General features: G+C 43.4%; 1 protein-coding gene across 1 annotated transcript in view; it reads left to right on the top strand.

Moving 5' to 3' along the window:
• Positions 1-24,578, top strand: part of si:dkey-34e4.1 (carboxyl-terminal PDZ ligand of neuronal nitric oxide synthase protein) — a 184,382-nt gene that overhangs the window by 15,754 nt on the left and 144,050 nt on the right. The window lies entirely within an intron of this gene.

Genomic DNA, 24,578 nt, shown 5'->3' with positions numbered 1-24,578 from the left:
CGCACATTGACTCGGTACCGGTACCCCCTGTATATAGCCTTGTTATTTTATTGTTCATTTTGTATGTTTTTTGTTGTTTACTTTAGTTTATTTTGTAAATATATTCTTTAACTTTTATTTTTCTTAACTGCATTTTTGGTTGAGGGCTTGTAAGTAAGCATTTGACAAATGCAATTTGATTTGATAGCTACGTATAGCTGCTTGGACAACAGTATAAGTATAGCTTTACATCACACTGACCCAATTGGCCCACTGCATAACAGACATTAACAGTTTGGTTGTAATAGATGAGGTAGGTAGTACACACACACACACAGCCTGACACAGTATAATTCAGAAGCTCTATATTGAATTCAGGCAGTGTTTCCCCTATATGCATAAATCACGGCCGCCATTTTATAATGTAGATGTATACCATAGATGTACTGTATGCCCCAGGAAGTGTGGAAAGTCAGTGAAGGTGGCCGGTCCAGTTCAAGTGTGCTGCATGGCCTATAGGACTCTGGTCAAAAGTAGTGCACTATATAGGGAATAGAGTGCCATTTTGGACGGAGCCACAGTATTTCAACTATAGTTGTTCTTAGTGTTGCACGGTACACCGAAACTTCAGTACTTTTTCAATACCAGAACATGAAGAACGGTTTGGTACTCAAATTTTTGTTACTTTCGGTACTTCTTCACATGTGTCTCACAGATCAAGCCTGTCTATCAGCGCAGCCGACCCCTTATTACAGCGCACCCTGCCTGCTCCACCTACTCACTGCTAGTCTGCACTGGGAGTCTGGGCTGCACCCTGCCTGCTCCACCTACTCACTGCTAGTCTGCACTGGGAGTCTGGGCTGCACCCTGCCTGCTCCACCTACTCACTGTTAGTCTGCACTGGGAGTCTGGTCTGCACCCTGCCTGCTCCACCTACTCACTGCTAGTCTGCACTGGGAGTCTGGTCTGCACCCTGCCTGCTCCACCTACTCACTGCTAGTCTGCACTGGGAGTCTGGGCTGCACCCTGCCTGCTCCACCTACTCACTGTTATTCTGCACTGGGAGTCTGGTCTGCACCCTGCCTGCTCCACCTACTCACTGCTAGTCTGCACTGGGAGTCTGGTCTGCACCCTGCCTGCTCCACCTACTCACTGCTAGTCTGCACTGGGAGTCTGGTCTGCACCCTGCCTGCTCCACCTACTCACTGCTAGTCTGCACTGAGAGTCTGGTCTGCACCCTGCCTGCTCCACCTACTCACTGCTAGTCTGCACTGGGAGTCTGGGCTGCACCCTGCCTGCTCCACCTACTCACTGCTAGTCTGCACTGGGAGTCTGGTCTGCACCCTGCCTGCTCCACCTACTCACTGCTAGTCTGCACTGGGAGTCTGGTCTGCACCCTGCCTGCTCCACCTACTCACTGCTAGTCTGCACTGGGAGTCTGGTCTGCACCCTGCCTGCTCCACCTACTCACTGCTAGTCTGCACTGGGAGTCTGGTCTGCACCCTGCCTGCTCCACCTACTCACTGTTAGTCTGCACTGGGAGTCTGGTCTGCACCCTGCCTGCTCCACCTACTCACTGCTAGTCTGCACTGGGAGTCTGGTCTGCACCCTGCCTGCTCCACCTACTCACTGCTAGTCTGCACTGGGAGTCTGGTCTGCACCCTGCCTGCTCCACCTACTCACTGCTAGTCTGCACTGGGAGTCTGGTCTGCACCCTGCCTGCTCCACCTACTCACTGCTAGTCTGCACTGGGAGTCTGGTCTGCACCCTGCCTGCTCCACCTACTCACTGCTAGTCTGCACTGGGAGTCTGGTCTGCACCCTGCCTGCTCCACCTACTCACTGTTAGTCTGCACTGGGAGTCTGGTCTGCACCCTGCCTGCTCCACCTACTCACTGCTAGTCTGCACTGGGAGTCTGGTCTGCACCCTGCCTGCTCCACCTACTCACTGCTAGTCTGCACTGGGAGTCTGGTCTGCACCCTGCCTGCTCCACCTACTCACTGCTAGTCTGCACTGGGAGTCTGGTCTGCATCATGTTAGCACCCCACTCATGCTGCACAGAAGTTAACACACTTGAATAATGTGACACAACATTTAGAAATTAAAACTGTAAATTACTGTTCACAAAACAATATCCATGCAGGCTAGAACATTTTACAATACAAGGAGATACCGGCAGCTTACAGCTTTGTAGGCAAAGTTTCTTCTTTCAGTTCACTACCCTAGTACTTTGTTTGTGATAATATGCTGACCATAGCACAAAATATGCTGATTTCAAAGCTTTTTGCTACCAAAAACTGTATTCATTCGGTCTCTATCTCACATATCTCCCAAAGATGATATATTGTCTCAGCAAACTGACTGGGCTCTGACTGGCTGCCCCCCTCTTGGCTTGTGAATGACATAATTACTGGTTAAAGAGAGAGCGCACATTTTTATAAAATAAGCTACTTCTATGCACATGTTGTTGATCAGTACAATAAAATAAGTCTCAAATGGATTGGAAACAATTGTTTGTCATCTGTAGTAGCCACATGAAATCAGACAAAACCAGCTCAATAACTCAATGCTTGCACACTCATATTGAATGTGCATTCACCTGTATTGTGGATAGACCTAGGCTACATCCTGATTTACCCAGTTTATCAATAGAGATTTACCATTCAAATAAATGATTACCATTATGTTGTTATGCAGTTAGATTGATTGTCAAATTGATTGTCTGAAAAATAAACGTAAAAAAATTCCAATGTAATGATATGGAACTCAGAAGATTCTCAACGATTGAACAGAGTAGTAGTTTATCTGTCTGGATCAAGTGCCATTCTGGGACTTTCGCTAATGCGCCTTCTTTTTTATCGTAGTCAAAATTGTGGTCTCTTGACGAAGGGAAAGGGAAAGGGGGATACCTAGTCAGTTGCATTCAACTGAAATGTGTCTTCCTCATTTTTTCTCTATTGTTTTGATCTTTGGAGAGAACGGGAGGATGTTAAATGGGATACAATTGGGAGTGAGTGGGTAGATAAATGATATCCTATCACTGGGTGCAGGGGAGCGAAAAAGGGATGAGAGAGGAATCGAAAGAAGGGAGAAGAGAAAGCATATATTTGCTGTAAAGATGTAGTTAGCAGGCCTCATGGCGACATTGCAAACGATTGAAGAGAAACAATGTTTGGGATTGAAACAGTGTTTGAGCCCACACTGAGCCAAAGCCTAAGCTAGTCTACCGTTTCCACACACACCTGCAGCTCTGGCTGGGAGGATGTGAAAAGGAAGTGAAAAGAAGCCATTTTGTGTCCTGTGGATCTTTTCAGCAGAAGTTATTGTGGCCAGTTCTCCTCTGTGGCTAGCTGCTGGCAGGCTGTTGTGGTGTTTTATAAGATTGGGCTCCTTTCACTTTGAGCAGTGGAGTAGAAAGCTGCTCTTGAAGCCCACACTGGAGGTGTTGTGAGGAGGGGGATTTGGTGTGTGTGTGTATTTGCGTGTATGTGTGTGTGAGAGAGAAACTGCTGCTTCATTGCTTCTCTAAGGCCAAAGCGACCTGCATGTTACTTTGCCATGAAACCTTCAGTCAGGAGAACAAGTAGTCTGAGCTGAGAGCTGAGGCCTGTGAGTTGAGAACTGAGGCCTGAGAGCTGAGGCCTGAGAGCTGAGGCCTGAGAGCTGAGGCCTGAGAGCTGAGGCCTGAGAGCTGAGGCCTGAGGCCTGAGGCCTGAGAGCTGAGGCCTGAGAGCTGAGGCCTGAGAGCTGAGGCCTGAGAGCTGAGGGCTGAGAGCTGAGAGCTGAGGGCTGAGAGCTGAGGCCTGAGAGCTGAGGGCTGAGAGCTGAGGGCTGAGAGCTGATCTCTATTTCTCTGTCTGTTTTTGCCTTTGGGACACATTGTGTGAACTGTCTCTCTCTCTGTACAGTACTGCTATTTTCAGTTTGTTTAGGGTTATCTATCTCTCTCTCTCTCCAACCCACTCTCTCTCTCGTGCTCTCTCTACCCTCTCTCTTCCCCTTTCTCTCCCCCCTCTCTCTCGTCCCCTCTTTCCCTCTCTCTCTCCTCTATCCCTCCACTCTCTCTTGTCCCCTCTCTCTATCTTTCTCTCTTCTCTCTCTCTCTCTCCTCTCTCTCCCTCCACTCTTTTTTGTCCCCTCTCTCTTTCTCTCTCTCTCTCGCTCTCTCTCTCCTCCTCTTTCCCCTCCACTCTCTCTTGTCCCCTCTTCCTCTCTCTCCCTCCACTCTCTCTTGTCCTCTCTCTCGTCCCCTCTCGCACGCGCTCTCTCTCCTCCTCTTTTCCCTCTTTCTCACTTTTCCCCTCTCTCTCTTCCACTTTCTTTCTCTCTCTCTCTCTCTCTCTCTCTCTCTCTCTCTCTGTCTCTCTCTCTCTTCCCCTTTCTTCCTTTTTCCCTCACTCGTCGTTTCCCTCTCTCGTCGTTTCCCTCTCTCGTTGTTTTCCCTCTCTCGTCTTTTTCCCTCTCTCGTCTTTTTCCCTCTCTCGTCTTTTTGTCTTTTTCCATCTAAAATAATCCTGCTATAGGTTCAGGCCCAGCCTCTGAATATCTTTACACTCCTCCTGACAGAAATACATTTAAGGCTGAGGGCAGGGAGGGACTCGTTCTTCTGAAATCTGATTGCCTGTAATGGGATTTCACAACTCCCACATGTCTGTCTGTCAGGATGCTGAGTACTCCTGCTTCCACCAGTATCTCACTGATAACTAAAATGGCCCTGTCTCACTGTGTGTAAATGTGCTCGGCTCAGTTTCTGTCTGTCTTTCAGATAAACCTAATATCTGTAATGTAAAATAAAAATGTGTCAAATAGTCCTGTTATCTACATCAGTCAGTCCGCCCGTTCATCTGTATGGTCAAGTGGCTGATCATGCTGTGTCATTCTGACAAGAAGAGAGTGATGTCTGTGGTAGGTTGATCTGTTTTACATCCTTAAATGACAGGTAGAGAGGAAGACTTGTCATGGTGACAATGAATGTCAGGTGTCAGAAAACTCACACATCCGCTTCCTTTGAAAATACAGAAGTGTTGTGACCTGGGTGGCTTGTGTATGTGATGGATGGGGGATTTGTGTGTGTGTGTCTGTCTTTTTATATTCCATTAGTAAATTCCATTTAGGACTGAAAGTGTCTGTTTCAAATGTATAGACGTGTTAAAACAGTAGCATGCTGCTGGGTAAACAAATAAACAAATGTTGACCCACAAACAAAGGAATTACTCCTCTCAGATCCTGCCAATCCTAAAGAAATCTGTCAACAGAGATTTATTTTCACAGCCTCCAAATCCTCAATGTGTGACACACGGACTAATACCTGTAATAGCAGTCTGGAGCTGTGCTTTTTCTGGAGAATAATTAGAGAAGTGCACCTCGTACCCCTGCACATGGACTCGGTACTGGTATCCTGTGTATATAGCCAAGATATCGTTACTCATTGTGTATTTATTCCTCTTGTTATTATGTTTTCTATGTTTATCTCCATGCATTGTAAGCATTTCACTGTTAGCCTACACCTGTTGTTTACAAAGCATGGAACAAATACTATTTTATTTGAATTCGTGGGGTTAACCAAGGCTGGATTATATGACCTTAAGTTGTTGACCTTAACAAGTCCCTTGATTGAATCAGCTGTGTAGTGCCAGGGCAAAAAAACAAAATGTGCACTCCTTGGGGTCCCCAAGACCGAGTTTGGGAAAGGCTGGTATAGGGTGTGTCTTAGTAGGGCATTTTGGAAAAACCATCTCATTGGACACAGACATCAGCTAAAGTCTAGTTTTACATTTGATTCAGTTGCTAACTAACGTCATTTCAAAGTCATTGGATTTAGGTTACATGTTGGGTGAAAAAATACAAAGTTCCCGCAATTTCTTGATTACGTTTTGCAAATCCAATCAGTTATTCATGTTGATTCTGCATCATTTACTTTATACTGAACAAAAATATAAACGCAACATGTAATGTGTTGGTCCCATGTTTCATGAGCTGAAATTAAAGATCCCAGAAATGTTCCATATGCACAAAAAGCTTATTTCTCTAAAAATGTTGGCACAAATTTGTTTACATCCCAGTTAGTGAGCAAATCTCATTTTGCCAAGATAATCAATCCACCTGACAGGTGTGGCATATCAAGAAGCTGATTAAACAGCTTGATCATTACACAGGTGTACAGGGGGCAATGTGCAGGGGACAATGAAAGGCCTCTCTAAAATGTGCAGTTTTGTCACACAACACAATGCCATAAATGTCTCAAGTTTTGAAGGAGCGTGCAGTTGGCATGCTGACTGGAGGAATGTACACCAGAGCTTTTGACAGAGAATTTCATGTTCATTTCTGTACCATAAGCCGCGTCCAATGTCGTTTTAGAGAATTTGGCAGTATGTCCAACCAGCCACACGACCACAGGAAACGTGTAACCACGCCTTCCCAGGACCTCCACATCCAGCTTCTTCACCTGCGGGATCGTCTGAGACCAGCCACCCGGACAGCTGATAATAAAGCCCTTTTGTGGGGAAAAACGTAGTCTGATTGGCTGGGCCTGGCTCCCCAATGGGTGGGCCTATGCCCTCCCAGGCCCACCCATGGCTGGACAATGCCCAGTCATGTGAAATCCATAGTTTAGAGTCTAATAAATTTGTTTAAATTGACTGATTTCCTTCTATGAACTGTAACTCAGTAAAATTGTTGAAATTGTTGCATGTTGCTTTTCTATTTTTGTTCACTATAAATAATGTTGTTGAAATGATGTGGAAGCAATGTTGAATCAACAAGTTTGTGGCCAGTGGGAATGTTGTTACATACATCTATGTATGGGAGTTCCAGTAATGGTGTTGTGTTGTCCTTGCTCTGTCTCTCTGGAGGAGCAGTGTGGTCTGGTGATGAATCCTAAAGTGGTACACACACGTGTGACCCTATGTCACTCATCCATTACCACGGTAACAACACAGGGAAAAAGAGAGAGGGGGAGTCATTTTCCTCCATTACATCACCATTCCCTCTGTCTTTCTCTCCACTCGCACCATCTTTCACCTCCTCTTTAACCTTTCCTCTTTTTGTCTCTGTCTCTCTGTAGTTCTGTATCTCTGTCTCTAGTTCTGTATCTCTGTAGTTCTCTCTCTCTGTATCTCTCTCTCTCTCTGTAGTTCTGTCTCTCTGTATCTCTGTATCTCTCTCTCTGTCTCTCTGTCTCTCTGTATCTCTGTCTCTCTGTAGTTCTCTCTCTGTATCTCTGTCTCTCTCTGTATCTCTGTCTCTCTGTAGTTCTGTCTCTCTGTATCTCTCTCTGTATATCTGTCTCTCTGTAGTTCTGTCTCTCTGTATCTCTGTCTCTGTAGTTCTGTCTCTCTGTATCTCTGTCTCTCTGTAGTTCTGTCTCTCTGTATCTCTGTCTCTCTGTAGTTCTGTCTCTCTGTATCTCTGTATCTCTCTGTAGTTCTGGATCTCTGTCTCTCTCTGTATCTCTCTCTCTGTATCTCTCTGTAGTTCTGGATCTCTGTCTCTCTGTATCTCTCTCTCTGTATCTCTGTCTCTCTCTGTAGTTCTGTATCTCTGTCTCTCTGTAGTTTTCTCTCTCTGTATCTCTGTCTCTCTCTGTAGTTCTGTATCTCTGTCTCTCTGTAGTTTTCTCTCTGTATCTCTGTCTCTCTCTGTAGTTTTCTCTCTCTGTATCTCTGTCTCTCTGTAGTTCTGTCTCTCTGTATCTCTGTATCTCTGTAGTTCTGTATCTCTGTATCTCTGTAGTTCTCTCTCTCTGTATCTCTGTCTCTGTAGTTCTCTCTCTCTCTGTATCTCTCTGTAGTTCTCTCTCTGTATCTCTGTCTCTCTCTGTAGTTCTCTCTCTGTATCTCTGTAGTTCTGTATCTCTGTAGTTCTCTCTCTCTGTATCTCTGTATATCTGTAGTTCTGTATCTCTGTATCTCTGTAGTTCTCTCTCTCTGTATCTCTGTCTCTCTCTGTATCTCTGTCTCTCTGTAGTTCTGTATCTCTGTATATCTGTCTCTCTCTGTAGTTCTCTCTCTCTGTATCTCTGTCTCTTTGTCTCTCTCTGTATCTCACTCTCATTTCATTTATATGTTCAATTCAATGGGGCTTTTTAGGCATGGGAAACATGTTTACTTTGCCAAAGCAAGTACAATAAACAAAAGTGAGAAGAAACAAAACAACATCAACAAAAAACTATTAGAAATGAGTGATAAACATTGCACTCACATAGTCTTTATCCTTTTGAAACCGTTTCAGCTATGCACAGTGTTTTAGCAATGTGCAAATAGTTGTAGTACGAATAGTAGGGAGAGATAAATAAACAGATAAATATTGGTGGTATTTACCATGTTGTTTATGCTGCACTGGTTGCCCTTTTCTCATGGTAAAGGGCCACAAATCTTGCTGCTGTGATTGCTCACTGCGGTATTTCTCCTAACAGATATGGGAGTTTATCCATGTTTGATTTGTTTAACATTCTTTGTGGGTCTGTGTGATCTGCGGGAAATATGTGTCTCTAATGTGGTCATACATTTGGCAGGAGGTTAGTCTGTGCAGCTCAGTTTTCACCTTTTTTGGTGGAGGAATTAGCACTAGGATTTCTCTTGAGCAGGATTTCTTCTGCAGCTCCTACGCTGGTTGAAGTAAAACATGTGCTTTTATAAACCCATTCATTGTGGAACAATTCTAAATGCAATCGCGTGTTAACAGTTTTGGTGCACGATTAAAAAGAGCTATTTATATTTCTCAACTGGTAATTGGTGTGCGCCTCCCATTAACAATTCAAGTGCAGTCAACAGGCTATCAGTATGTCACCCACCACTTTACAATGTGAGCTGGAGTGAGTATGCATTTTGAAAACATACTTAATTGTTTGAAACCTGAATGTTTTATTTCATATTATAACATTTTTGTTTCTCAAAATCATTGTCTTGTGGTTAATCATAATAATCTGAATTAAAAAGCTAAAAATGTAAAAGTTGAAAGTCGACTAATGCGAGATCACCAGCCTCTGCCATATGGACACATTGATACACCATGATCCATTAGAGGCAAAAGAAATGAGCGCTTGGAACTCATAGCCTATAGGCCAATGCAGTATTTTCAAATAGCTTACTGTAAGGAACTATAGTTTTAATATATTATCATTCGCAATGGATGCTAAAAAACCCACTTTCCTACATTTGTGCGCAGCAGGCCAGGAACGTCTATGCGAGCTCAAGCGTGCGCGCTCCCTCAACATTATCAGGACAGAGAAACCAGACAACGCCCTTAACCAACAATGCAGTTCAATAAATATACAGTGGGGCAAAAAAGTATTTAGTCAGCCACCAATTGTGCAAGTTCTCCCACTTAAAAAGATGAGAGAGGCCTGTAATTTTCATCATAGGTACACTTCAACTATGACAGACAAAATGAGAAAAAAAAATCCAGAAAATCACATTGTAGGATTTTTAATGAATTTATTTGCAAATTATGGTGGAAAATAAGTATTTGGTCAATAACAAAAGTTTATCTCAATACTTTGTTATATACCCTTTGTTGGCAATGACAGAGGTCAAACGTTTTCTGTAAGTCTTCACAAGGTTTTCACACACTGTTGCTGGTATTTTGGCCCATTCCTCCATGCAGATCTCCTCTAGAGCAGTGATGTTTTGGGGCTGTTGCTGGGCAACACTGACTTTCAACTCCCTCCAAAGATTTTCTATGGGGTTGAGATCTGGAGACTGGCTAGGCCACTCTAGGACCTTGAAATGCTTCTTACGAAGCCACTCCTTCGTTGCCCGGGCGGTGTGTTTGGGATCATTGTCATGCTGAAAGACCCAGCCACGTTTCATCTTCAATGCCCTTGCTGATGGAAGGAGGTTTTCACTCAAAATCTCACGATACATGGCCCCATTCATTCTTTCCTTTACACGGATCAGTCGTCCTGGTCCCTTTGCAGAAAAACAGCCTCAAAGCATGATGTTTCCACCCCCATGCTTCGCAGTAGGTATGGTGTTCTTTGGATGCAACTCAGCATTCTTTGTCCTCCAAACACGACGAGTTGAGTTTTACCAAAAAAGTTAGATTTTGGTTTCATCTGACCATATGACATTCTCCCAATCTTCTTCTGGATCATCCAAATGCTCTCTAGCAAACTTCAGACGGGCCTGGACATGTACTGGCTTAAGCAGGGGGACACGTCTGGCACTGCAGGATTTGAGTCCCTGGCGGCGTAGTGTGTTACTGATGGTAGGCTTTGCTACTTTGGTCCCAGCTCTCTGCAGGTCATTCACTAGGTCCCCCCGTGTGGTTCTGGGATTTTTGCTCACCGTTCTTGTGATCATTTTGACCCCACAGGGTGAGATCTTGCGTGGAGCCCCAGATCGAGGGAGATTATCAGTGGTCTTGTATGTCTTCCATTTCCTAATAATTGCTTTCACAGTTGATTTCTTCAAACCAAGCTGCTTACCTATTGTAGATTCAGTCTTCCCAGCCTGGTGCAGGTCTACAATTTTGTTTCTGGTGTCCTTTGACAGCTCTTTGGTCTTGGCCATAGTGGAGTTTGGAGTGTGACTGTTTGAGGTTGTGGACAGATGTCTTTTATACTGATAACAAGTTCAAACAGGTGCCATTAATACAGGTAACGAGTGGAGGACAGAGGAGCCTCTTAAAGAAGAAGTTACAGGTCTGTGAGAGCCAGAAATCTTGCTTGTTTGTAGGTGACCAAATACTTATTTTCCACCATAATTTGCAAATAAATTCATAAAAAATCCTACAATGTGATTTTCTGGATTTTTTCTCTCATTTTGTCTGTAATAGTTGAAGTGTACCTATGATGAAAATTACAGGCCTCTCTCACCTTTTTAAGTGGGAGAACTTGCACAATTGGTGGCTGACTAAATACTTTTTTGCCCCACTGTAGTTAAGAAAATATTTACTACATAAATTAAAGTAAATACAATTTTAAAAAAGGAACACAAGATGATTACATAACAATAACGAGGCTATATACAGGGGGTACCGGTACCGAGTCAATGTGCGGGGATACAGGATAGTCGAGGTAATTTGTAAAGTAACTATGCATAGATAATAAACAGCGAGTAGCAGCAGTGTAAAAACAAGGGGGTGAGGTCAATGTAAGTAGTCCGGGTGGCCATTTGATTAATTGTTCAGCAGTCTTATGGCCTGGGGGTAGAAGCTGTTAAGGAGCCTTTTGGTCATAGACTTGGCGCACCGGTATGTATTGGGCCATGCGCACTACCCTCTAGCACCTTACGGTCAGATGACGAGCAGTTTCCATACCAGGCGGTGATGCAACCGGTCAGGATGCTCTCGATGGTGCAGCTGTAGAACTCTTTGAGGATCTGGGGACCCATGCCAAATCTTTTCAGTCTCCTGAGCCGGAAAAGGTGTTGTCGTGACCTCTTCACAACTGTCTTGGTGTGTTTGGACCATGATAGTTTGTTCCACTTCAGCCCTGTCAATGTTAATGGGGGCCTGTTTGGCCTTCCTTTTCCTATAGTCCACGATCAGCTCATTGTTGGTGATCAGGCCTACCACTGTTATGTCATCAGCAAACTTAATGATGGTGTTGGAGTCCTGCTTGGTCACGCAGTCATGAGTGAACAGGGATTACAGGTGGGGACTAAGCACGCACTCCTGAGGATCAGCGTGGTAGATGTGTTGTTGCCTACCCTTACCACCTGGGGGCGGCCCGTCAGGAAGTCCAGGATCCAGTTGCAGAGGGAGGTGTTTAGTCCCAGGATCCTTAGCTTAGTGATGAGCATTGTGGGAACTATGGTGTTGAACGCTGAGCTGTAGTCAATGAATAGCATTCTCACATAGGTGTTCCTTTTGTCCAGGTGGGAAAGGACAGTGTGGAGTGCGATTGAGATTGCGTCATCTGTGGATCTGTTGGGGCAATATGCGAATTGGAGTGAGTCTAGGGTTTCCGGCATGATAGTGTTGATGTGAGCCATTACCAGCCTTTCAAAGCACTTCATGGCTATCGACGTGAGTGCTATGGGGCGGTAATTATTTAGGCAGGTTACCTTCGCTTTCTTGGGCACATGGACTATGGTGGTCTGTTTGAAACATGTAGGTTCTACAGACTCAGACAGGGAGAGGTTTAAAATGTCAGTGAAGCCACTTGTCAGTTGGTCCGTGCAGTGGCTTTGAGTACACATTCTGGTAATCTGTCTGGCCCCGTGGCTTTGTGAATGTTGATCTGTTTAAAGGTCTTGCTCACATCGGCTCTTATGCATGCTTCAGTGTTGCTTGTGCTTGGGACAAGGACATCCCTGCCGGCCAAACCCTCCGCTAACCCGGACGATGCTGGGCCAATTGTGTGCCGCCCCATGGGTCTCCCGGTCGCGGCCGGCTGTGACAGAGCCTGGACTCAAACCAGGATCTCTAGTGGTACAGCTAGCACTGCGATGCAGTGCCTTAGACCACTGCACCACTCGGGAGGACGCATAGGCCTACTTACTTGTGATTTGAAATAATCCACAGCAAGTTTTTCAAGAAGCTAATGATCCTCAATTCCTCTGTGGCTAAGCCATGCTTGCTGGTGAAGTATTTTGAAGTATTTATTTATTTATGTATAGACAGGAGTAATTATATCATTTTGGCAAATGTATTTCCATTTACTTTTCTAATGGACTCACTGCTATGCCATTTCTCTCCTGATCTATTGGCTTCCTATCAACTTTCTTTCGTTGTCCAGAAACCAAAGGCACAATTAGCAACCCATCCTAGTTGGTGCATCTTTAGATTCCCCCTCTTTCTAAGTTTCTAATAGAGATTTTCATCTCTGTCACATATGGAACCGCTATCAGGTGCACTGTTTTAGAATGGTGTTTTCCCTGGTGAGCTGTTTAGAATGGTGTTTTCTCTGGTGAGCTGTTTAGAATGGTGTTTTCCCTGGTGAGCTGTTTAGAATGGTGTTTTCCCTGGTGAGCTGTTTAGAATGGTGTTTTCCCTGGTGAGCTGTTTAGAATGGTGTTTTCCCAGGTGAGCTGTTTAGAATAGTGTTTTCCCAGGTGAGCTGTTTAGAATGGTGTTTTCCCAGGTGAGCTGTTTAGAATGGTGTTTTCCCAGGTGAGCTGTTTAGAATAGTGTTTTCCCAGATGAGCTGTTTAGAATGGTGTTTTCCCAGGTGAGCTGTTTAGAATGGTGTTTTCCCTGGTGAGCTGTTTAGAATGGTGTTTTCCCTGGTGAGCTGTTTAGAATGGTGTTTTCCCTGGTGAGCTGTTTAGAATAGTGTTTTCCCTGGTGAGCTGTTTAGAATGGTGTTTTCCCTGGTGAGCTGTTTAGAATGGTGTTTTCCCTGGTGAGCTGTTTAGAATGGTGTTTTCCCTGGTGAGCTGTTTAGAATGGTGTTTTCCCCCAAATTGCATTCTGGCAAATGTTTGAAAGTGACGTTTTATTGGCTGCTTCATAACATGAGTTGCATGTTCTGTTATGATGCATTACCATAATATAAACGTGATTTCCGTCATTCTGAGCACTGTAGGTGGACATCCTAATGGGCTATGCACCCAATGCATATGGGTCCGGTAAATTTCTCAAAGCGCCGGTAAATTAAAGTCTTCCCGGTCACATTGTCCTGTACCACATTTTCCTAATGGAAACTCTGGTGTGCACATAGCCTGTCTTCTCTTGATAGCCAGGTCTGCCTATGGCGGCCTCTCTCAATAGCAAGGCTATGCTCACAGTCTGTACGTAGTCAAGAATTTTCTTAATTTGGGTTCAGTATTTTGCCGCTGTGTACTCTCTATTTATGGCCAGATAGATAGTATTCAATTTGCTCTGTTTTTTGGATGATTCTTTCCAGTGTGTCAAAACCTTATAGTTTTTGCTTTCTCATAATTGGTTGGGTCTAATTGTGTTTCTGTCCTGGGGCTCTGTGGGGTCTGTCTGTGTTTGTGAACAGAGCCCCAGAACCAGCTGGCTGAGGGGACTCTTCTCTATGCTCATCTCTCTGTAGTTGAGGGCTTTGTGGTGGAATGTGTAGGCATCAATTCCTTTTCGGTGGTTGTAGAATTTGACAGTACGTTTCTGGATTTTGATAACTAGCGTGTATAGTCCTAGTTCTGTTTTGCATACGTTGTTTGGTGTTTTGCATTTCACAAAGTTTATTTTTGCAGAATGCTGCATGCAGAGTCAATTGGGGGTTTGTCCCATTTTGTAAATTATTGATTGGTGAGTAGACTGAAGTATTTTTTGCCAGATCCTAATTGGGATGTCAGGTTTTATGTTCCTTTTGATGGCGTAGGCCCTAGTCTTGTCTCTCAGATCATTCACAGCCCTGTGGTAGGTATGATTATTTGTGTGCTCTAGGGCAACAGTGTCTCTAGATAGAATTTGTATTTGTTGTCTTGGCTACTGGACCTTTTTTGGAACACCGTTATTTTTGTCTTACTGAGATTCACTGTCAGGGTCCAAGCCTGATAGAATCTGTGCAGAAGATCTAGGTGCTGCTGTAGGCCTTCCTTGGTTGAGGCCAGTGTGCTGCAGACTGTTCTAGTGCCCTCGCCAATTCATTGATATAAATGTTGAAGAGGGTGGGGCTCAAGCTGCATCCCTATCTCACCCACGACCCTAAGGAAAGAAATTGGTGTGTTTATTTTAACTGCACACTTGTTGTTTGTGTACATTGATTTTATAATGTCATATGTTTTCCCCCCAACACCGCTTTCCATCAATTTCTATAGCAGACCCTCATGCCAAATTGAGTCAAAGGTTTTTTTGAAAATTGACAACGCATGAGAAGACGTTTGTTTGTCAATAAGGGTGTGTGGAATGTATACGTGGTCTGTCGTACAGTACTTTGGTAAGAAGCCAATTTGCTCAGAACATTGCTTTCACTGAGTAAATGTTAGAGTCTGATGTTGATGATACTGCTGAGTTTTTCAGAGATTGATGTTGACGCAGATTCCACTATAATTATTGGGGTCAAATTTGTCTCCACTTTTGTAGATTGGGGTGATCAGACCTTGGTTCTACATATAAGCGGAGGTGCCAGAGCTGAGGATAATGTTGAACAGTTTAAGAATAGCCCATTTGAATTCGTGGTCTGTATATTTATCATTTTGTTTAGTGTACCATCAACACCACAGGGCTTTTTGAATTGGAGGGTTTGTATTTTGTCCTGTAGTTCATCCAATTGAAGAATCCAGTGGGTTCCGGTAGTCTTTAATATCAGTTTGAAGTTTTATGAATTATGTATATGTTTTTACTCTTGTTTCTTTGTTAAATGGCCGAAAGGTTGGAGAAGTGGTTTATCCATTTCCATGTTGGATAGATAGCACATTGTGTTGTTGTTTGTTTAATGTGTTCCTATTTTCCCAGAAGTGATTTGATTGTATAGATTCTTTAATCGCATTGAGATGTTTTCTGACATGCTGTTCCTTTTTTCTTAGTGTATCTCTGTATTGTTTTAGTGTTTCACGATAGTGTGTCTGAGCAGTTTTATTAGACAATGACATGGAATACCCCAAATCTTTTGTTTGTGTATACAGTTGAAGTCGGAAGTTTACATACACCTTAGCCAAATATATTTAAACTCAGTTTTTCACAATTCCTGACATTTAATCCTGGTAAAAATTTGCTGTCTTAGATCAGTTAGGATCACCACTTTATTTTAAGAATGTGAAATGTCAGAATAATAGTAGAGAGAATGATTTATTTGAGCTTTTCTTTCATCACATTCCCAGTGGGTCAGAAGTTTACATACACTCAATTCGTATTTGGTAGCATTGCCTTTAAATTGTTTAACTTGGGTCAAACGTTTTGGGTAGCCTTCCACAAGCTTCCCACAATAATTTGGGTGAATTTTGGCCCAGTCCTCCTGACAGAGCTGGTGTAACTGAGTCAGGTTTGTAGGCCTCCTTGCTCCCACACACTTTTTCAGTTCTGCCAACAAATTTTCTATAGGATGAGGACAGGGCTTTGTGATGGCCACTCCAATACATTGACTTTGTTGTCCTTAAGCCATTTTGCCACAACTTTGGAAGTATGCTTGGGGTCATTGTCCATTTGGAAGACCCATTTGCGACCAAGCTTTAACTTCCTAACTGATGCCTTGAGATGTTGCTTCAATATATCCACATAATTTCCCCGCCTCATGATGCATCTATTTTGTGCAGTGCACCAGTCCCTCCTGCAGCAAAGTACCCCACAACATGATGCTGCCACCCCCCTGCTTCACGGTTGGGATGGTGTTCTTCGGCTTGCAAGCCTCCCCCTTTTTCATCCAAACATAACAATGGGCATTATGGCCAAACAGTTATATTTTTGTTTCATCAGACCAGAGAACATTTCTCCAAAAAGTACGATCTTTGTCCCCATGTGCAGTTGCATACCGTAGTCTGTCTTTTTTATGATGGTTTTGGACCAGTGGCTTCTTCGTTGCTGAGCGACCTTTCAGGTTATGTCGATATAGGACTCGTTTTACTGTGGAAATAGATACTTTTGAACCTGTTTCCTCCATCATCTTCACAAGGTCCTTTGCTGTTGTTCTGGGATTGATTTGCGCTTTTCGCACCAAAGTATGTTTATCTCTAGGAGACAGAACGCGTCTCCTTCCTGAGCGGTATGACGGCTGCGTGGTCCCATGGTGTTTATACTTGCATACTTTTGTATGTACAGATGAACGTGGTACCTTCAGGCGTTTGGAAATTGCTCCCAAGGATGAACCAGACTTGTGAAGGTCTACAATTTTTCTTCTGAGGTCTTGGCTGATTTCTTTTGATTTTCCCATGGTGTCAAGCAAAGAGGCACTGAGTTTGAAGGTAGGCCTTGAAATATATCCACAGGTACACCTCCAACTGACTCAAATGATGTCAATTAGCCTATCAGAAGCTTTTAAAGCCATGACATAATTTTCTGGAATTTTCCAAGCTGTTTAAAGGCACATACACTAAGTGTATGTAAACTTCTGACCCACTGGAATTGTGATACAGTGAATTATAAGTGAAATAATCTGTCTGTAAACAATTGTTGGAAAAATTACTTATGTCATGCAGAAAGTAGATGTCCTAACCGACTTTCCAAAACTATAGTTTGTTAACAAGACATTTGTGGAGTGGATGAAAAACGAGTTTTAATGACTCCAATCTACGTGTATGTAAACTTCCGACTTCAACTGTATCTCCGGCTCCTCGTGTGCTGCTTTCTACCTGAGGATATACACACTGCAACACATGGGTCATTTCCTGACAGCATAGACTCTCCTCTTATGGCAAGATCACTAATATGTGACATTTGAATAACAGCCTACCCTGTACTCCCATCGGTCTCCCAGTTACCAGTTTCCAAGCCATGTGACATGAGTCCTCATAAACCGTAGATCAAAAACACACATGAACAAGCCTCACTTATCTGGAACTCCGTTTATGGCCTAATCCAGATACTTTTATACTTAAAACTGACGATTATCACTAACTGCTCTCCCCAATACCACAGTCTCCGGGGACATTTCAACGAGAGATAATGGAACCCCCTCTTCTGGAAAAGAAAGTGTACATTTCATTAGCATTCACTATGCTACATTTTAATCAGCATTCCAAATGTATTTTATTATTATAATATTTTTTTTATTGAATATCCGAAACCTACAATATACTTGTAGTGAAGCCGCTCAACAACTACACCATAACAGTCATCCAACAGACTCCCATTCAGAGCGACACAGAAGCATCCAGGGTCAATGCCCTGCTCAAGGGCACGTTGACAGATCTCCCAACAGGCCAAAACACGTGAACCCGAACCCTCCAAGATCCACCCACAGTTGCCCAATAGCTGTCCATCAACCATTCGAGACCCCTCCCACAGTCCCCCCCAAGAAGAAAATAAAAAATAAAATGAATTCCATTCAACAACCCCCCAAATGCACCGACAACCAACAGAATGAACTGAACAGAAAAGACAGAAGAAAACAGCAAACATCAATGCAAAAAACAAAACAAAGGACATCAAGGTCAACTAAAATCAGAACAGCAATGCCAACTGTATATGTTTGTGTGCATGTCTGGTACTAGTACATGCTCCAATTCCACATCCCAACCTTCAGCTTCCCTCAGCCCATCCCGCCTATCTCTGCTGGCCACCCTCTTCGGATTTCTACGCAACATATATCTTTCAACTATGCTATGATGTTTAACGTACGATTTCAATCTATCTAATCGAATAGAATTCACAGATTGCGAGTTGAAGATAAATACTTTTACTATGAGTATTAGTATATTAGTAATTGACTGACCCGGTCTCTCCAGATCTCCTAACAGTACTATTTCTAGGGTCAATTTTAGATCAATGTTATGCATTTTTTGCCATTCCTGAACCTGAGACCAGAAACAGGCTACCTGAGGGCAATACCAAAATAAATGGTCTATTGATTCTGTATTCTCACAACAAAACCTGCAGAGCTTCGATGATTGTATACCCCAAATATTCAACATTTTGTTGGTGGCAAGAATTCTATATAATAATTTTAGCTGAAAAGCACGAAGTCTTGAATCTTGCGTTGTTTCATATATCAACTCATACACCCTGTACCATGGAATCGGTACATCAAAAATCTCTTCCCAACTATTTTTGCAATCTGTATAGCACAGTTGTCAACATCCTGGTCCTCAAATAAAACTGGTATACTTTCCTATTTAGGTTCTATTCAGGTTCTAGCAATATTTGTTTTATTCCCTTGCCTGTTTGCCTGTGAGCCAATGCCACAGATGTTAGAAAATTGAGACAAGATGTTATGTGTGTAGTAAATCTGAGTAGGTTGATGTGTATGATATTGGATGTGATTTAGTAAGAGTGTGTACGATGTCTGTATAAGAGTAAGACTATAATGTGTGCTGCCCAAATAAATAATACCTGCCAATTTGCATGGTTGAGTGTCTATGTGTGTAACATGTAGTGCGTATAGTCTTAATATTCATGATGATAATTTTAATCCACATCGTATCACTGTCATAGTTGCATCATAAATACCTTTAACATCATTGAAATTTCTATCAGCATGTTAAATGTGCAACCAGAGGAAAAAAAACTCTGGACCACCTATACTCCATACACAGAGACGCATACAAAGCTCTCCCTTGCCCTCCATTTGGCAAATCTGACGACAATTCTATCCTCCTGATTCCTGCTTTCATGCTAAAATTAAAGCAGGAAGCACCAGTGACTAGATCAATAAAAAAGTGGTCAGATGAAGCAGATGCTAAGGTACAGGACTGTTTTGCTAGCACAGACTGGAATATGTTCCGGGATTCCTCCGATGGCATTGATGAGTACACCACATCAGTCATTGGCTTCATCAATAAGTGCATCGATGACGTCGTCCCCACAGTGACCATACGTACATACCCCAACCAGAAGCCATGGATTACAGGCAGCATCCGCACTGAGCTAAAGGCTAGAGCTGCCGCTTTCAAGGAGCGGGACTCTAACCTGGAGGCTTATAAGAAATCCCGCTATGCCCTCCGATGAACCATCAAATAGGCAAAGCGTCAATACAGGACTAAGATTGAATCATACTACACCGGCTCTGACGCTCGTCGGATGTGGCAGGGCTCGCAAACCATTACACACTACAAAGGGAAGCACAGCCGCGAGCTTCCCAGTGACACGAGCCTACCAGACGAGCTAAATTACTTCTATGCTCGCTTCGAAGCAAATAACACTGAAACATGCATGAGAGCACCAGCTGTTCCGGAAGACTGTGTGATCACGCTCTCCGCAGCCGATGTGAGTAAGACCTTTAAACAGGTCAACATTCACAAGGCCGCAGGGCCAGATGGATTACCAGGATGTTTACTCCGTGCATGCGCTGACCAACTGGCAAGTGTCTTCACTGACATTTTCAACCTCTCCCTGTCCAAGTCTGTAATACCAACATGTTTTAAGCAGACCACCATAGTGCTTGTGCCCAAGAACACTAAGGTAACCTGCCTAAATGACTACCGACCCGTAGCACTCACGTCTGTAGCCATGAAGTGCTTTGAAAGGCTGGTCATGGCTTAAATCAACACCATCATCCCAGAAACCCTAGACCCACTCCAATTTGCATACCGCCCCAACAGATCCACAGATGATGCCGTCTCTATTGCACTCCACACTGCCCTTTCCCACCTGGACAAAATGAACACCTATGTGAGAATGCTATTCATTGACTAAAGCTCAGCGTTCAACACCATAGTGCCCTCAAAGCTCATCAATAAGCTAAGGACCCTGGGACTTAACACCTCCCTCTGCAACTGGATCCTGGACTTCCTGACGGGCCGCCCCCAGGTGGTAAGGGTAGGTAACAACACATCCGGCACGCTGATCCTCAACACATGGGCCCCTCAGGGGTGCGTGCTCAGTCCCCTCCTGTACTCCCTGTTCACTCATGACTGCACGGCCAGGCACGACTCCAACACCATCATTAAATTTGCTGATGACACAACAGTGGTAGGCCTGATCACCGACAACGATGAGACAGCCTATAGGGAGGAGGTCAGAGACCTACCTGTGTGGTCCCAGGACAACAAACTTTCCCTCAACGTGATCAAGACAAAGGGGATGATTGTGGACTACAGGAAAAAGAGGACCGAGCATGCCCCCATTCTCATTGACTGGGCTGCAGTGGAGCAGGTTGAGAGTTCCTTGGTGTCCTTCAAGTTCCTTCAAGTTCCTTGGTGTCCACATCACCAACAAACTAACATGGTCCCAGCACACCAAGACAGTCGTGAAGAGGGCACAACAAAAAATACTTAAAAGATTTGGCATGGGTCCTCAGATCCTCAAAAGGTTCTAGAGCTGCACCATCGAGAGCATCCTGACTGGTTGCATCACTGCCTTGTATGGCAACTGCTCGGCCACCGACCGCAAGGCACCACAGAGGGTAGTGCGAACAGCCCAGTACATCACTGGGCCAAGCTTCCTACTATCCAGGATCTCTATACCAGGCGGTGTCAGATAAAGGCCCTAAAATTGTCAAAGACCCCAGCCACCCAAGTCATAGACTGTTCTCTCTGCACCCGCACGGCAAGCGGTACCGGAGCGCCAAGTCTAGGTCCAAAATGCTTCTAAACAGCTTCTACCCCCAAGCCATAAGACTCCTGAACATCTAGTCAAATGGCTACCCAGACTATTTGCATTGCCCCCCCTCCAACTCTTTACACCACTGCTACTCTCTGTTGTTATCTATGCATAGTCACTTTTAATACCTACATGTACAGTTGAAGTCGGAAGTTTACATACACTTAGGTTGGAGTTATTAAAACTCGGTTTTCAACCACTCCACAAATTTCTTGTTAACAAGTTTTGGCAAGGCGGTTAGGACATCTACTTTGTGCATGACACAAGTCATTTTTCCAACAATTGTTTACAGACAGGTTATTTCACTTATAATTCACTGTATCACAATTCCAGTGGGTCAAAAGTTTACATACACTTAAATAGCTTGGAAAATTCCAGAAAATTATGTCATGGCTTTTGAAGCTTCTAATAGGCTAATTGACCTCATTTGAGTCAATTGGAGGTGTACCTGTGGATGTATTTCAAGGCATACCTTCAAACTGGAAATATCATGTTGTGGGGGTGCTTTGCTGCAGGAGGGACTGGTGCACTTCACAAAATAGATGGCATCATGAGGAAGCAAAATTATGTGGATATATTGAAGCAACATCTCAAGACATCAGTCAGGAAGTTAAAGCTTGGTCGCAAATGGGTCTTCCAAATGGACAATGACCCCAAGCATACTTCCAAAGTTGTGGCAAAATGGCTTAAGGACAACAAAGTCAAGGTATTGGAGTGGTCATCACAAAGCCCTGTCCTCAATTCTATAGAAAATTTGTTGGCAGAACTGAAAAAGTGTGTGGGAGCAAGGAGGCCTACAAACCTGACTCAGTTACACCAGCTCTGTCAGGAGGAATGGGCCAAAATTCACCCAAATTATTGTGGGAAGCTTGTGGAAGCCTACCCAAAACGTTTGACCCAAGTTAAACAATTTAAAGGCAATGCTACCAAATACGAATTGAGTGTATGTAAACTTCTGACCCATTGGGAATGTGATGAAATAAAAGCTGAAATAAATCATTCTCTCTACTATTATTCTGACATTTCACATTCTGAAAATAAAGTGGTGATCCTAACTGACCTAAGACAGCGAATTTTTACCAGGATTAAATGACAGGAATTGTGAAAAACGGAGTTTAAATGTATTTGGCTAAGGTGTATGTAAACTTCCGACTTCAACTGTACTTACTACCTCAACTAACCGGTGCCCCCATGCATTGACTCTGTATCGGTACCCCCCTGTATATAGATTCGCTATTGTTAATTTAATGTTGCTCTTACACACCTATTACTTTTATCTCTTATTCTTATCTGTATTTTTTGGAAATTGTATTGTTGGTTAGGGGCTCGTAAGTAAGCATTTCACTGTAAGGCAAAACCTGTTGCATTCGGCGCATGTGACTAATACAATTTGATTTGATTTGAAACTCAGGGGATCGCCAAGGTGGGGAGGTTATTAAAAATGCATCGGGGTCCCCTGGTCTGTCTCCACATCATGTCTTCAGTTGCCCTTGCAAATCACTGCTTCTCTTCAGCAGAGAGTTATTTTCAATGACTGGCCAGAGCCTGTGAAATTACAGGAGACGACAAGTCATTTTGCCCAATAAACAAATGGTCTTGAACACTAGAATCTACAAAAATAAGCAAAAGAAGCACACACAGCTGTGGAACAAGTCTCAACTTTTCAAAAGTCAGTACTGCATTTAAAATGTATGAAGTGGTTTACATTTATAAATAAACCTGTCTCTGGCAATGCATCCTTCACTTTTTGATGTCCCGTTCCTTTGCTCTGTCTGGGTGTCTGACGACTTATGCCACTCTTTCAGGCCAATACCGATTTGGAAATTAATCTGAGTAGTCAGTGTGGTGTATTATTAATGGTTATATGCATCAAAATCCTTGAGAAAATTATAAGACATATAATTATGTTACGGTCAGTCAATGTCTTTGAGACTACTCACCTTCAAAATGCCATGCTCCACTCCGCATCTGTGTATCTTAATCTGAGCTGACTGAAGGGCAGACCCAATACATGGGTGTTGTGCGGACTGTTCTTCCTGAGACATGACAAAAAACAAACAAGAAATTAAGTTTATGCATGATATTCGCACCTCTGTTTCGTGTAATATATTTGAGAATGCTAAGATAACCATCATACAACTTATGGATAGCTCATTCCGTCTTGCTTGGCGAACGCCTTTTGCTCGTTCTGGTGCAGGTGCTGGAGGAGAGCTCTGCTGTAGCTGCTGCTGTTGTTGGACTAGTTGTGCTACTTGTGTCATCAGCCTTTCGTTCATATCGGCCACTGTGTTGTAGTCCGGCATCTAATTCAGCCTGGCCATGAGTTGTTGGAAATCCATTTTGTGATGCATCGTTCCCTCGCACGAAGAGGCTCCTGGCAGGTCTGCGGGTCCTACGAACTAATTGTATCAATCCTTTGCTGTATTTTACTAGTCTTGTAAGAATAGCTAGCTACGAAGCTATCCATTCTTCCACCAACGTTGTGTAGCTAACGTTAGCCAACTATGCTTTGGTAGCTAGCTAAAGTTAGCTAGCTAACTTTGCATGCCAGCTAACATTAGCTTGTTTTAGTCAAAACAGCAATGTTCAATTTCTTACTCCTACAACCTAAATCCATCAAATCAAATTTTATTGGTCGCATACACATATTTTGCAGATGTTATTGTGGGTGTAGCAAAATGCTTGTGTTCCTAGCTCAAGCATTGCAGTAATATCTAACAATTCACAACAATACACACAGATCTAAAAGTAAAATAATGGAATTAAGAAATATATAAATATCAGGACGAGCAATATCGGAGTCCGGAGTATGAATATATGTATATATATATATGTGTGTGATGGGATGTATATATGTGTGTGATGGGATGTATAGACATTATGGACAGTATGTGGATAGAATATTTAGTATATCTGTAGAATACGTAGGCTATAATAGTATACAGTGCCTTCGGAAAGTATTCAGACCCCTTGACTTTTTCCACATTTTGGTAGGTTACAGCCTTATTCTAAAATGTATTAAATCGTTTTTTCCCCTCATCAGTCTACACACAATAACTCATAACAACAAAGCAAAAACAGGTTTGTAGAAATTGTTCCTAATTTATATTTAAAAAAACAAACAGATATCTCATTTACATAAGTATTCAGATCCTTTACTCAGTACTTTGTTGAAGCACCTTTGGCAGCAATTACAGCCTCGAGTCTTCCTGGGTGTAACTCTACAAGCTTGGCACATCTGTATTTGGGGAGTTTCTCCCATTCTTCTCCGCAGATCCTCTCAAGCTCTGTCAGGTTGGATGGGGAGCGTTGCTGCACAGCTATTTTCAGGTCTCTCCAGAGATGTTAGATCGGATTCAAGTCCGGGCTCTGGCTGGGCTACTCTAGGACATTCAGCAACTTGTCCCAAAGCCACTCCTGCATTGTCTTGACTGTGTGCTTAGGGTCATTGTTCTGTTGGAAGGTGAACCTTCGCCCCAGTCTGAGGTCCTGAGCACTCTGGAGCAGGTTTTTTATCAAGGATCTCTCTGTACTTTGCTCTGTTAATCTTTGCC

Source organism: Salvelinus namaycush, chromosome 31, assembly GCF_016432855.1.
Source record: "Salvelinus namaycush isolate Seneca chromosome 31, SaNama_1.0, whole genome shotgun sequence".
NCBI classification, from domain to species: Eukaryota; Metazoa; Chordata; class Actinopteri; order Salmoniformes; family Salmonidae; genus Salvelinus; species Salvelinus namaycush.
The sequence above is the reverse complement of the archived record's forward strand: the minus strand, read 5'-3'. Positions and strand labels throughout refer to the sequence as shown.